Source organism: Protopterus annectens, chromosome 2.part1 (genome assembly GCF_019279795.1).
Source record: "Protopterus annectens isolate FY-2018-M chromosome 2.part1, PAN1.0, whole genome shotgun sequence".
Classification (NCBI taxonomy): domain Eukaryota; kingdom Metazoa; phylum Chordata; order Ceratodontiformes; family Protopteridae; genus Protopterus; species Protopterus annectens.
In genome coordinates, this window is record NC_056729.1 from 1,095,210,503 (window position 1) to 1,095,224,778 (window position 14,276).

Here is a 14,276-nt window from a genome sequence, read left to right on the forward strand (position 1 = left end):
AACTGATAACACTATCCAGCCCAGTTATGCATGTGCTATATGCAACCTACCTGTAACACAATGGACACACTGACAAGGTAGTTAGCACTGATAGGCCCAGGTCTCTCAGATGTGTGTCTGGCTGTTATGTATTTGTCAATGTGTATATTACGGTATGTCACACTATGTATTGTCCATAAACAACCATTACATCCCCCATTACGATACTGTACATGCCTGGCGATGCTCTACATGTAACATGTAACCTGGAACACACCTCATCCTAAAAGCTAGCTTCAATATTGCTTAACCTGTGTGCGCATTGCTTACTCCCATGCAAACGGGCTTAAACCCGCTTACTACTGCTTACAAGTGCTTACTCCCACTTACCCCCGCACTAATTTAGACAGAAATGTAACATGGCTCTTGGGAAGGTGGTTGATTTGGACACTCTATAGATTTATCATTCATTACATATTCAATGTTCGATTCGTATCCCTGATTCATGTGTACATATACTGCATGGGGCACTTGTGTTTATCTGTGGATTTTACAACATTATTACAATCACACCTCACATCTGCATTTAATGCAGTACTCCAGTTCACAAATATATGATATTTAGTAGGCTATATGTCAAAACAAATTTTCACAAAGTGATTTGACATGGAAAATGTAATTTACTACAGGGAGAATCGATCTGAGAATGACTGCTCACAAGGCAAACAGTCTGAACACTACACTATTGCAGTACTGCTTCATTTGCATGTATCTTGATATTTATCTTATTGTGCCATTTAAGCTACAGTATGCATAGCTAAGCAATGGGCAAACCCGCGCACCTATGATTAAATTTAATCTGTTTGATAAAAAAAAAATTCTACTGCTATTTTCTCTTGGAAGGGACAGGTTTCACTTATTACTGTGGATTCCTGCATCCAGCTGAACATTTGTCAGACATCCTAGCAACCCCCCCCCATACCTCTCAACCTCTTAATGCACATTATCTGGACAAAGCTTGAAAACATGAGGTCCAACTATGGACATATTTTAATTATTGCTCTTATAAACTTGGGACAGTTGCTAGAGTAACAGGACTGGTTTTAATATACATTTTCTGACAAATTTTGGTGTATGACACTCATATGTGTGCCATTATTTCATGGCTTCATTCCTGACATCATCCCATGATTTCAGGGTACAACTGGGGTACAGGCCAACTGTATGGGCAACAACTGTGTGGACATTATGCAATGATTTGTACAGTTGAGAGGTATGCAATCTCCTATGAGCATTCTCACTCATTGTTATTGCTGAACGGCACTTCCTGAGTGCAGCAGCGTGTGTATTGTGAGAGCTCTGCTCTCAGACACACCCCTGCAGTCGTCCACACTCCGTGTTTGTTTAGGAACAGAGGCAGCACACCTTCATTACAATGCATGGTGCACTGCCGTGCTGCTCCTAAATGGTTGCTTCCATGCAGGAATAAGCTATTCCTGCATGGGAACCTTACTGAATCCTGGGGAATATTTCTTGTAGCAAGAAAAAATTAATAATCATAAACATAATGTTTCTTGTAGCACAAAAAATTTAATAATCATAACATTAATATGTATCAAAAACTTAAAGTAAAAATATACATGAAAAGGTCAAAAAGTTATATATCGAAGTAAACAATCTAGCACAAATTGATAAAAACTGGTTCCATGGCACACAAGTAAATGTAACAAAAAGAAGGACCAGTTTGGTGTTGCAATGGGCACCATGTACACAAACAGTTATGCAAACCGGTGCTCACATATTGGGAGTCGTTATATATTTTTCAGCAGATTAATTATTTTTTGAAATTCACTGCTTATTATGCATGGTTTGTAGATGACATATTTTTGTGTGGATGGCTTCTATTAATATATTACAAGATTTTGTTGATTTTCTTCATCAGACCACTGATTTTTTGAAGTTTACTTTTAATGTTTTCTTACTGAAATAAATTTTCTTGACATATTTATCAAAACCATTCCTGATGATTTTCATACTATTTTGTATATGAAACCCTGTAAGATCAACAATATGTTGTATTTTCAGAGTATGCATCCTAGACATGTCAAGCAAAATGTATGCAAAGTAATTGTTTTAGACATGCTAGACTCAATGCTGCTGACGAGAATATGCTATCTGATCTGGATGCACTTAGCAATGATTTTCATGTGAGAAATTTTCCATCCAAAAATATTACTGCTGTGTGTGGTGAATCTATAGCCCATAGATTAGATTGTATGAAACCATATTTTTCTAGATGTGATGATAGCAATAGCAGTAATAAGACTCTGACACAGAATCATCATAGAATGTCGCTCACATATTCAAGTGATGTTTATGCAGTATGTAATATTATCAGAAAGCATTGGCATATTTTGACATCAGGTGATAGGTGTAGGACATTTTTAGGTGATTTTCTCAGTTCTATTTTAAAAATAATCTTTCATTAAAGAGAATTCTTTGTATAAAAACCCTGTGATGAAAAGGAATGGTATGAAAGTTCGCTCAGATGGGATTGGAACTCATTTGTGCAGGTCTTGTAATTGGTGTAAATCAATTAGAGAATGTGATATGTACATCCAGATTCTGATTGTGTTTTTAAGTTTTTTCCTATGCTGATTGTTCCAGCCATGATCTTGTATATTTGGCAGTGTGTGATTTATGTAGTTGTTACTATATTGGAAAGACTAACAGTAGTTTGAGGGACCGTATACGTGAACATATGTATTGTATAAGTAAAGGTGACACTAGAAATGCCTTGACTAAGCATCAGATTAATGCAGGGGATGGCCAATCTTTTATTTTTTTTGTACTGGAATTTTTTAAGAATAATATTAGTAAGGGTGATGAAAAAACTAAAACGGAATGTCTGGAAATAAAATGGATGTTAATATTACAGTCAGATAAAGGAAGAGGTTTAAATGAACATGTTCCTTTAAAACCTCTCCTTAGATTATACGTTTTAACCTGGCAGTTTTTTAGATATTTAAATGCTTGTTCTTGCGATGTCAGTAGAGCTGATGAAGCACCATGTATGGTGTGAAAGCACTTATCTTTCGTCTATGAATAAAGTTTTTTAATTTTTTTTTTAAAAACTCTGCCATACCAAACTAGTTTATTTATTTAACATTTGTTTACTGAGAAAGTCTGACTTGGAACAAAGACAATTTTCAGCAGAGGCCTGGGGAGAAACTCCACATGCATGGTTTTAACATGGGAGGAAACCAGAGTACCCAGAAAAAACTCACATGAATGCAGGGAAGACATACAAACTCCACACAGACGACACTCCGGCTGAGAATTGAACCAGAGAACTTCTTACTGTGAGGCAATAATGCTACCACTGCACCACTGCACCATCCAAGTGGTATATTCATTTGCAAACAGTACAATCTTTCACAATGTCATAACATTGTTTAAGATTAATGCAGACTAGAATTCCTCAAACATGTATTTGCAAATCATCATCATCATCTTCTTTCGGCTGTTCCCATTAGGGGTCACCACAGTGGATCATCCATTTCCATTTCTTCCTGTCCTCTGCATCTTGGTCTGTCACACCAACCACCTGCATGTCCTCTCTCACCACATCCATAAACCTTATCTTAGGCCTTCCTCTTTTCCTGTTACCTGGTAGCTTCATCCTTAGCATCTTTTCCCCAATATACTCAGCATCCCTCCTCAGCACATGTCCAAACCAATGTAATCTTGCCTCTGTGGCTTTGTCTCCAAACCTTCAAACCTGGGCAGACCCTCTAATATACTTATTCCTAATCCAGTCCACCCTCGTCACACCCAGTGCAAATCTTAACATCTTTAACTCTGCCACATCCAGCTCAAAATCCTGCCTTTTTGTCAATGCCACTGTCTCCAACCCATATAACATAGCTGGTCTCACTACCCTCTTGTAGACCTTCCCTTTCACTCTTACTGGTACTTGTCTGTCACAAATCACTCCTGACACTCTTCTCCACCCACTCCATCCTGCCTGTACTTTCTTCTTCACCTCTCTTCCACACTCACCGTTACTCTGAACTATTTACCCAAGTATTTAAACTCATTGACCTTCGCCACCTCTACTTCTTGCATCCTCACCATTCCTCTATCCTCCCTCTCATTCACACACATATATTCTGTCTTAGTCCTACTGACCTTCATTCCTCTTCTCTCTAGAGCATATCTCCATCTCTCCAGGGTCTCCATAAAATCAAAACAATTTATGATTGTAGTAATTATAGCAGTGCAGTTCTATTCAATTGTTCATAATAGGGGTTGTCTTCTTTTAAAATCATTAATGGAAATGATACATTCCCTTGAAGTGATTCTTGTTTTCTTTTTTACTAATCTTTATTGTCTTCCCTTACCTATCTCTTTTTTGTATGGGCAGTTTGCTAGCATCTCCTATTCCACTTTTTTCTCTTTCTTTCCCCATCTTTATCTGTTTTCGCTTTTTTCCTCCCTTTCTCCCTTCTTATCATGAGCGCACTTTGTTTTCATGTTTTTTGAATAGGACAAGCAAGTTATTTTGTTATATAGTATAGATGTCTAATTTAAAACATGTTAAATATTGAGGATACTAGCTAAACTATTTCCATCCATTCATCCATCCATCCACACAGAGCCAGACTCATGGTCGAATGGGGCTCTAGGCAGGGTTATAGATTGGTGTCCCCCACATACACACAGCAGCCCCCCCCCCCTCGCACACACACAACAGCATCCCTGCAGCATCTTCCCCACCCTGCAGCCATTCTAGTGTCCCATTACTTGGCTATTTATCTCCAGTTATCATAAACACTGTTACAACCTATCAGTGTGCATATTATTTTCTTCTTTACTTCTACAGTGATTACAGATATTTGCATTTAATTTAAAACTTCTATTTCAAATGTTATAGCACAAACACTGATAGATATTTGCTAAACAATATGCAGTCTCACAAGGAAATCAGCCTTGGCATTAACAGCAAACCTTTTTGCTCTTGAAACTAACATTCACTGAAATGGCATCAAAACCCACATTCAAAGAAAATACATCTGGCCAGTGCAGTTTAAGTTTACCTTTGGGCTGTTTTCAAACCATAGGCCCCTTGCACACATGTTTAGGACCATGCATGTGTTCTGACTGTATTAAATTATATTCCTTGTAGAGCACAGAACCACTTGTTAGAGTGTGTTTTAACTGTGTAGATTTGAACATTTTCCAGTAAGCAACAAAACAAAAGGTATGAAACAATAATGTCAAAACTGTCCATTTCAGAACATTTCAACCTTAAAAGGCCACTCAAACTTCTGTCATTGCAGTTCACCAACATCAGTCAACAATGCACAATCTCTGCAGATGTAAAAGTCACTTGAATAATTACACATTAAAAAGATCTGTAACTAATGAAGAGGTTGGTGCCTGCAAACAACTTTATATTTCATTGCTTCATCTACAAATTCAGAGTCTGCTGCCCTTGAAGGGTAAAGGGCCTATGTTACATAAAAAAAAAATTGTGTAGCGCACCCGCAGGTGTAGCTGTAGTTGAATAGATATGGGTTCCTTCCTACCTAACTCTGGTGACACCCCTATAGGCCCAACACACCAAGGTGGCAAGAGGGATAGATTTTATTCTAGGTGACACCATGTTTAAAAAGGCAATAGCACAACCATAAACAAATTATTTCAACAGTGCACCAGTTAGCAATAAGGCAATGTGAGATGTGCATGCAATAAAAACATACATTCACCCTCTTCACCAGAACTCAACAGAAGAAAGTCTTGACATTCAAACATGCACAAAGAAGGCAATTTCAATGAGCAGTAAAGCTTTATAATGCAGCAATACAAACACGGGAAAAAATGCAATGTCATTAATCAATAAAAGAGGCATGATACAACAATACATATATGAGAGAATACGATGTCATTCAGCAGTACTAACACCCTCTACCCCTTGATCAATTCTAAAAAGACCAACTATGAAACACTCTATTATACCCTGTTCACTGTCAAGTGACTATTTACAGTCTTGCTGCCGGCATGATGGGGCCAAATTTGGAGCTCAAATGGATCCCAGTTATTTGTAATCCACAAAGCATTTAGTGGAGGGGGGGGGGGGCACAATCTTATAAAAATGTAAAATGATGGCCAGAGCCTCTCACCACTTCGTCAAGAATATCCTAGTGACCAGGCGCCATGGTTCCTCTGATGAGAAAAGTAGAAAATTGCCTACTAGAACTCTGGTAATCATCTATGGCTTCTCGGTACTAGACCCAAGGGAACTCGTTTTCTTGCTGAATCATATCAAGTGTGGAGCTACTGGTTTCAGACTTCTCTCCTGATTCCATAAAATACCATCATCCAGGATTTCAGCCAGAAGCAGACCCAATCTGCTACTTCACTTCCCTGTCCCAAAGCACTAGAAAAGAAAATTCAGTCATACTGCAAGGCCCTTTTCCTTTCAGCTACATGTTTCAGTCTTCTCTCTTTCAGCTAGTCTTCCAGTCTCTTCTTTCACTTTTGAAATTGTCTTTTATATTCCTGAAAAAGAAATCCACCTTGCGGTGTAATAGAAAACTACAGTCTGTTACTTCTACATTAAATACAGTGGGAGCTACACTTGGTAAGCTGGTAGTATTACAGTAGGGAATGGATGGCAAACCAACAATATGTTCATAATTACTAGGCATCTCATCCAAAGGAAGACAAACTCAGGACTACAGCATCTCCACCCATGCTTAAAGTGCAACATAGTGTCACCTATCTATATGGTATGGGACTAGAACCCACAACCTTTTACATCAAAAGCAAGCATACCACCTTGTTGTGCTACTAACATTGCTTTCGAATTCAGTAGCACAGTGATGACCATTTCCTAAACAAAACAGTTGCACACTGAAAATAGCATGAGCAGCAGTAAACTTCTCTTGCTTTGATTCTTGCAGTTCCTTGAAAATGCACTGAAGTTGACAATTTCTTGAAAATGCACTAAAGCTGACAATTCTTTGAAAATGCATTGAAAGACTCACAATGCCTTGAAAATGCATTAAGGTAGTTGGTGTAATCATATCCCTCAACTATCCTGATTTCTGCAGGATATCCAGAATTTTTCCTCATATTTTTGGTCTGCTCCTCTTAAAATCTGTGTTTTTTTCTGATAAACTGGAGAGGACTCAAATCACTAAATGATGACATAGATTTCAGTTTCAGACTTCATATCCTTTTGAAAATGGAAGCTAACACAAAACCTGCTATTCTAGCAACATTCAAAATTTATAAGAGCTATATTTATACTCTCTCCCCATTTTTGGGTCCCCCCCATCATTTAAGGCTTTGTCTGGATTTCTTGAATTATGAAGTTGAGAGGTATGGCTGGTGTGGAGGAGTCAGGCTCTTGTCTCTTGTAGCCAAGGTACATGGCTTGAGCCTGTTTAAAATTAACTAAAATGGCATTCTTAAATAGGGCATTAGACACACACACACACACACACACACACACACACACACACACACACACACACACACACACACACACACGCACATACTGTAGTACCCGGAATGTTATGCTGCAGTTCTCCACTGTACAGCTGTAGACAGAATGTTCTGTTCCATCATAAGCAGTCTGCTCTAATGTTTCAGCACCTTACTGAAATATCTGGAGTAGGACAGTTAGGTTTAAATTCTGTGAGTGGAATTACAAAATGTGCATGGGTTGTGTACATCCTCGTAGAGATGTAAGAGTGTTCTTAAAGAAGAACGCCATTAAAGATGTGTAATTTTTTTGTTTTACTTTCTAATTAAAAAATAAACATTGAGGCAGTTGGCCCTAGGTGAATACCTTGGGCACCTAGTGCTGGATCCAGCTCTGCATCCACAAACTCTTTTTCCATTTTTGTACATGGGGTCAGGGTATCATTTCAATAGTGACAATCATTTAGAGCCAAGGTTTACACTGCTGGGTGACTAGCGCTGCCTTGGTATTTCATTTGCACCACACACTTGCACACACACTCACACCTATGGCCGATTTAGAGTATCCAATCCACCTACTGCGAGTCTTTGGAATGTGGGAAGCTAAAACATGCGTGTATAAGTGTCCCCACCCTACATACACCTATACACCTATAATATCTTTTTTTTTTTTTTTTGGTTCTCATGCCCTCTGTCCCCTTCTTTTTTTGTTAACTTCTATATCGTCTCTGCCTATTCTCATTTTGAATTTATGAATGTAATCCACAGCATATTAATGTAATATTTTGATTTAGTTAAAGCCTACAGTAAAAATTGTAATTGTCATTCCCCCATCCAATGCCCCATGCCTCTCTGGAATGAATTTGAATATTCTATTTCCATCTTGAAACCTTCCCTCTTGCCCATGTTCAGTAAGCGACTATTCCTTTTATATGCATATCTCTCAACTTAGAAATATCAACAATCAGACAAAGGCCCATAAAAAGTAGGTACAACTGGCCAAAAATCTGAACACTGATTAACATACAATTTGCATACACAATTATGTAACCAACCCACACCAGTAGCATTATGGGATGCCAACATTCGAATGCAAATTGAATAACAGACAAAATATTAAACCAGAATCTATTCATGAAAAGTTGAAAGTGAAATTTAACATTTGCTGGCTGCTCTGCATAGTTACTTTCATGTGTTGTTAAGGTCTTTGTTGCCTACTTTATGCAGAACAGAATAATGAAGTACATCAGTTTTGTTGCAGTCCTGGTTTTAAGAGTTCCAGACCTGTGAACTTAATTATCTACAAATGGCTGGTACTTTACCTATTAAATCTTGTGCACCCAGTATGACAGATAAAATGGAGTTTACATAAATGTTTTCATTTTATTTAACTTAAAAAATACAGATTGAATGAATGGAATATTAGTGTTTCAGGCAGATTCTGAAAGCAAATGCATTTATTTTTATTAATAGTAAGAGAAGGTGCCAAAATAGAACAATACTTTCTGGCTAAGGATACTTTACTTTGCAGACTGGCGGTGTTATTATGTAATATTTCAATCATGTCTCTGCTAAAATGTTTGATTTTTTTTTTTTTTGTTAAAATAACTGACGATTACAAATCAGTTAATAGTTTCAGACATTACTAGTTCCATATTTCTCACTGTTCATAAAGTACAGGTTGAACTCTTTAAATGAGTAACAGTAATATTTAATAAAAGTGCCTGATTTGGAGGCCTTGCCTCCCCCCATTATTTTGACTTTGTCCAGATTACTTGAGGTATAATCCGTCAGTCATGCATGCCACAGGGTTTCATGGAATAGCTGTACTGGACATAAAGTGGTGTAGGGAGACTCAAGTGAAATATAATAGAAAAGTTCCAATTCATTCCAGATATCCTTCTCGTACATTTATTTAACTTTTATGACAGAGCATTGCCTTCCATATGAGTTTGCAGTCCCAACACATCCTTTTATCACTGCTGAACACCATACCGCTCAACCTCGTAGTGCAAGAGGGTGGACAAAGGACTGAAAATAGGGGCAGATTTTGTGGCTGTGATTTCCAAGCTAGTACTAAAACTGTAGAACAAGCAGCATCAAAAAAGAAAAATCCTTCCCCATCTCGGATAAAGCACATGAACATGTATAAAAAAAAATCACAATGCTTAATTCCCATCCTACTGCCTGCATGCAATGCAGCTGCAGATTCTCATTTGTGTAAGTTTTTTTACAATCATAGGTTCATAGGTTCATAGGTAGGTACTAGGCTATCTGCCCGAGAGCATTTATAAGCCTAGCCAGAGTGTGTCAGCTTTCGCTGCCCCATTGATTAATTAACTGAGCCTCTGTCAAGAAGAGCCAATGAAGTGATCCCAGGGGTATATTTTCTGTTACTCATCCACTCGTCAAGGTTTCTCTTGAAGAGTGTTAGTGAGGGGCTCTGCCTAATGTAGTTAGGAATTTTGTTCCAAAGCATGGGGAGTCTCTGTGACAGGAATCTATCCCTCCAGTATGTTCTATTTATTGTTGTGGTGAGATTTAGCTCACTAGAGCGAGTGGCTCGCAGTGATTTGGATTTCTTTAGGTGGAGCATGTCCATCAATTCTGAGTTGAACATGGCTTTGTAAGTCAAGCAGAGATCACCTCTGAGTAAGCGATATGCGACTGAGTACAGCTGGAGTTTTTCCAGTCAGGCTGCATAGGACATATGTTTGAGGCCAGTAATCCTCTTGGTGAGGTACATATGTGGTCTTTCCAGCTGTTGGAAGTGTCTTGTGAGGTACATCCCAAATGGGGCATTGTACTCTATGATGGGTCTGATGAGTGACTAGTAGAGGGGCACTATAACCTCTTTATTTCTAGATGCAAACCCTTTAGTAATTAGATGGGCTAGATTGAAGGATTTCCTAACTACTTTGGCAATATGATTGTCAAAGGAGAGATTACTATCTACCTGGGTCCCCAGATCTCGTATTACCTCTTCTGTATTAAGGGTGCTGCCACCTATGTGGTAATTCATGGGTGTTTTGTTTTTCATAAACGGGATGACTATGCCTTTTTTGGCATTTAGCTTGAGACCATGACTTTGACACCAGGTGTCCGTCTCAGTAAGGCCCTTTTGGAGAATGTCCATGTCAGCTGGAGAGTCAGTTATGGCTCCCAGTTGGCAGTCATCAGCGAACTTGGTTAGCCATAGTCCTCCTGTGTTTGCCTGTACTTCTGAGAAGTATATGCCGAAGAGTAGGGGTCCCAGAACTGAGCCTTGTGGGACACCACTTGTGACTGGTTTAGAGTCAGACCTGGAGCCTGCTATTCTTACCGTGTGAGTTCTGTCTGTAAGCCAGTTGGCAACCCATCTCGTGACGTAGGGGTTTATGTTCAGGTTGGTGAGTTTTTCTATAATTCCCGAGTGGGGAATGGTGTCAAACACCTTGGCGAGGTAAAGGTAGGCTGTGTGAACTACCTTCCCCTCATCTATGGCCTTGGTGACTGTCTCAAAGAAGTCAACCAGGTTTAGTAGGCATGATCTGCCCTTAACAAAGCCAAACTGGTTCGGGTCAAGTGTTTGGAGGTTCCCAATGTCTTTGCAAATTCAAACCAAGGAAGAAAATCTCATATGTATTGTACTGAACTAGACATCTTAAGATGACCAAATATTAGTTATAAAAAATTCATCTTTACTATACTTGTTAAAATGTTACTGCCACCCCCACCCAACAAAACTGCATCATATAATCAAATACAAACATGTTCATACATTCTATAGATTATTGCATTCCCAAACCTCTCAGCAAAAGCTGTTTAGCATACAAACATGCAACAAAAGTACCCCCTATCTGAGACTTGGAACATTTTGAAAAATGATAAAAATTACCATACCCAAGAATGGCAGAAACAATAGGCATGCGTACAGAGTAGTATACCCCAGTGATGGGCAACTCTGACAGAATGTAGACATGATTTAAGGCATGAAAAATTCTGACTGTATTTACACTCTAGCCTTCAGTTATAAGGAAAAAAATGCAGAAACCAACACAGCAAAAGCTCCTTCTAAGAAAAGAACAGTCACAACTAGATGCCCCACAAAACAAGTTTCTGTCCATATAGATTAAGGAGACACTGCCAGACAAACTTTACTTTGTTACAGATTTTCAGAAGAATACAACTCTTGTAAGAATCCAACAGGGCTTTCATTTAGATATCTAATTTAATCCCAAACTATCATAATGAAACATATCAAATATCAAGGCACTTTATATAGGTTGTTTTTGGACCGCTGCCTTTAACTACATACTATACCATAAACAGTATATTTACAAAGATTAATTGGCTATTACATTACAAGAACACCTGCTTTCATGATTACTTCATTTCCATAAATTTACATTTTACCTAACCAATGTCTTACTGGAAATGTTGGAACACAATGCCATCATATTAAATTAAAAACAAGGATGACACATTTTCTAACTTTTGCAAGAAATGAATTTACTACCCGTTAAGAAAACGATGAGCACTACAAAATACTTTGTACTGACACAATGCATTCAACAAGTAAACAAAAATGTAACATAAAAAGTTAGAGACTCTAAATAATCCAACAAAATTTACTGACTGAAAACAAATGCATAATCTGAAAAGTTCCAACGTCTACAGACACAAACTCAAAATTAAGAATGCTTCAACTTGCTATAGAAAGTATTTCAGAATTTTTATGGGATTAATAAAAGTCAGTAACAATAAAGACTAAACTACATTTTGTTTAATACATGGTATATGTGATTTCATGGAGCCAAAAATCAGACCTAAATAAAAACATCACCTGTGTCCTTAAACATCAAAAAGAAGTCTACATTTCAAAGGGGAAAAATACCAACAATCCCATCTAAATTTAACAATTATCAGACTTTTGTAGCCTAGAATCCAGTGTGTGACAGCTACTGGTAAAACTATAATAACTCATACTACCTTTAATTACCTGCCCTAAACTTTATTTTAAGCTCTGCAATAAATGGGAAAACTAAAATCACTATAACGGCACATTACATTGCGCCCCCAACTCTGTTTCTGACCTCTTGGTAGAGGATAACTTGGGTGTGCAAACCAAGTTCAAATATAAAATTTAATTTACCTCTTGTTAACCCTTCATTTGTGGGTAAACTTTCAGTGATTCACAATTACGATGCACCCCACTGCCATAAGTATCTAATTGTTTTTCTCCAGACAAAGGACTTTTTTCTTCCCTCAGTCCAACTGAATTTTAAATATTGCTTTTATAAACGTAGGTTGCTAGAATAACATGATTTGAGCTAGCATGCATTTTCAGAATGATATGAAGTCTGAAACACAAATGTATGTTATTTAGTGACTTTAAACCTCAGGAATTTGCCAAAAAAAAGAGGTATGGCTGAACTGCACTTAATAAATAATGATAGCCATTAGAGTTATAGACTTCTATTAGTTAAGAAAATACATATTAATTCACATTCTCTTATTCTGCCAATGTCTTGAGTTAATAGTGCCAATATGTTAAAAGTGTTCTTGATTGTTTCTGATTTGTCCCCACCCTGATTCAGTTGAGATTTGTCCCTGTTTGGCTAAAAAATACAACTGAAAGTAATTAGCAGCAGATGCCCACTGGCCAAGTTTTTCCTCCTTTCAAATCAGGCAGAAGCATCAGCTGCTTTAATGCTTCTGTTACTTGAAATGAAATACGCTGTTTACATCAGACAAATACAACCGGAACTAAAACTCTAGACCACCACATAACTATTGTAATGGAATGCATCTTTAGCATTCTTAATTAAAAAAAAAATCAAAACATTGTTCTCTGTTTTAATAAACATTTTAATTACCACTTTGAACATAATTTGCATTAAATTACACCAAGAAAAAAAATCAATGTTACTTTCAATCTAGCTGCATGGCTGCACAAACATTAATGCCTCTTTTTAGCCTTATTAGATTGACAAAAGCTCAGCAATAGCAAAGAAGCAAGTAAGTAATTGGTTGCAATTACACCTTTATCTTTAACCTGACCAGTGGATACACTGTTATATGAAAAGCCCAGTCTGGGTCTGAACTGTCTGCAAACACAAACGGCTAAAGTTAACCTTGTACCTAACACCACTCTAAGTAATCGGTTGCAATAACACCTTTATCTTTAACCCAACCAGTGGAGACACTGTTATATGAAAAGCCAAGTTCGGGTCAACTGTCTGTAAACACAAACAGCTAAAGTTAACTTTGTACCTAACATTACTCTAAGTAATTGGCTGCAATAACATTAACCCGACCAGTGGATACACTATTATATGAAAAGCACAGTCCAGGTCTGAACTGTCTACAAACACAAGCAGCTAAAGTTAACTTTGTACCTAACACCACTGTAAGTAATCGTCTGGAATAACACCTTTATCTTTAACCCGACCAGTGGATGCACTGTTATATGAAAAGCCCAGCCTGGGTCTGAACTGTCTGCAAACATAAACAGTTAAAGTTAACTTTGTGTATGTGTCTATCTGTCTGAGCTAATATTCATTATCCCCTGGAGAGCACTCTGCTTTGGCTTGTAAGCAGCCCCCCCACACTCATCTTCCATGTCTCTTTTATTCCCTTCTGTTAGCAAATTGTATCCATAACTGATCAAATACTGTGTGTGTTTAATTTAATTGAGAGCACTGTAGCCTACACATACAAAGTTATGCTGTTTTTCCACCTGATAAATTGGTAAGAAATGACTTACAGCTTCACAGCAGTTCTTAGTCAAGTTTGATTGTTTTTCTTAAACACAAACTTGT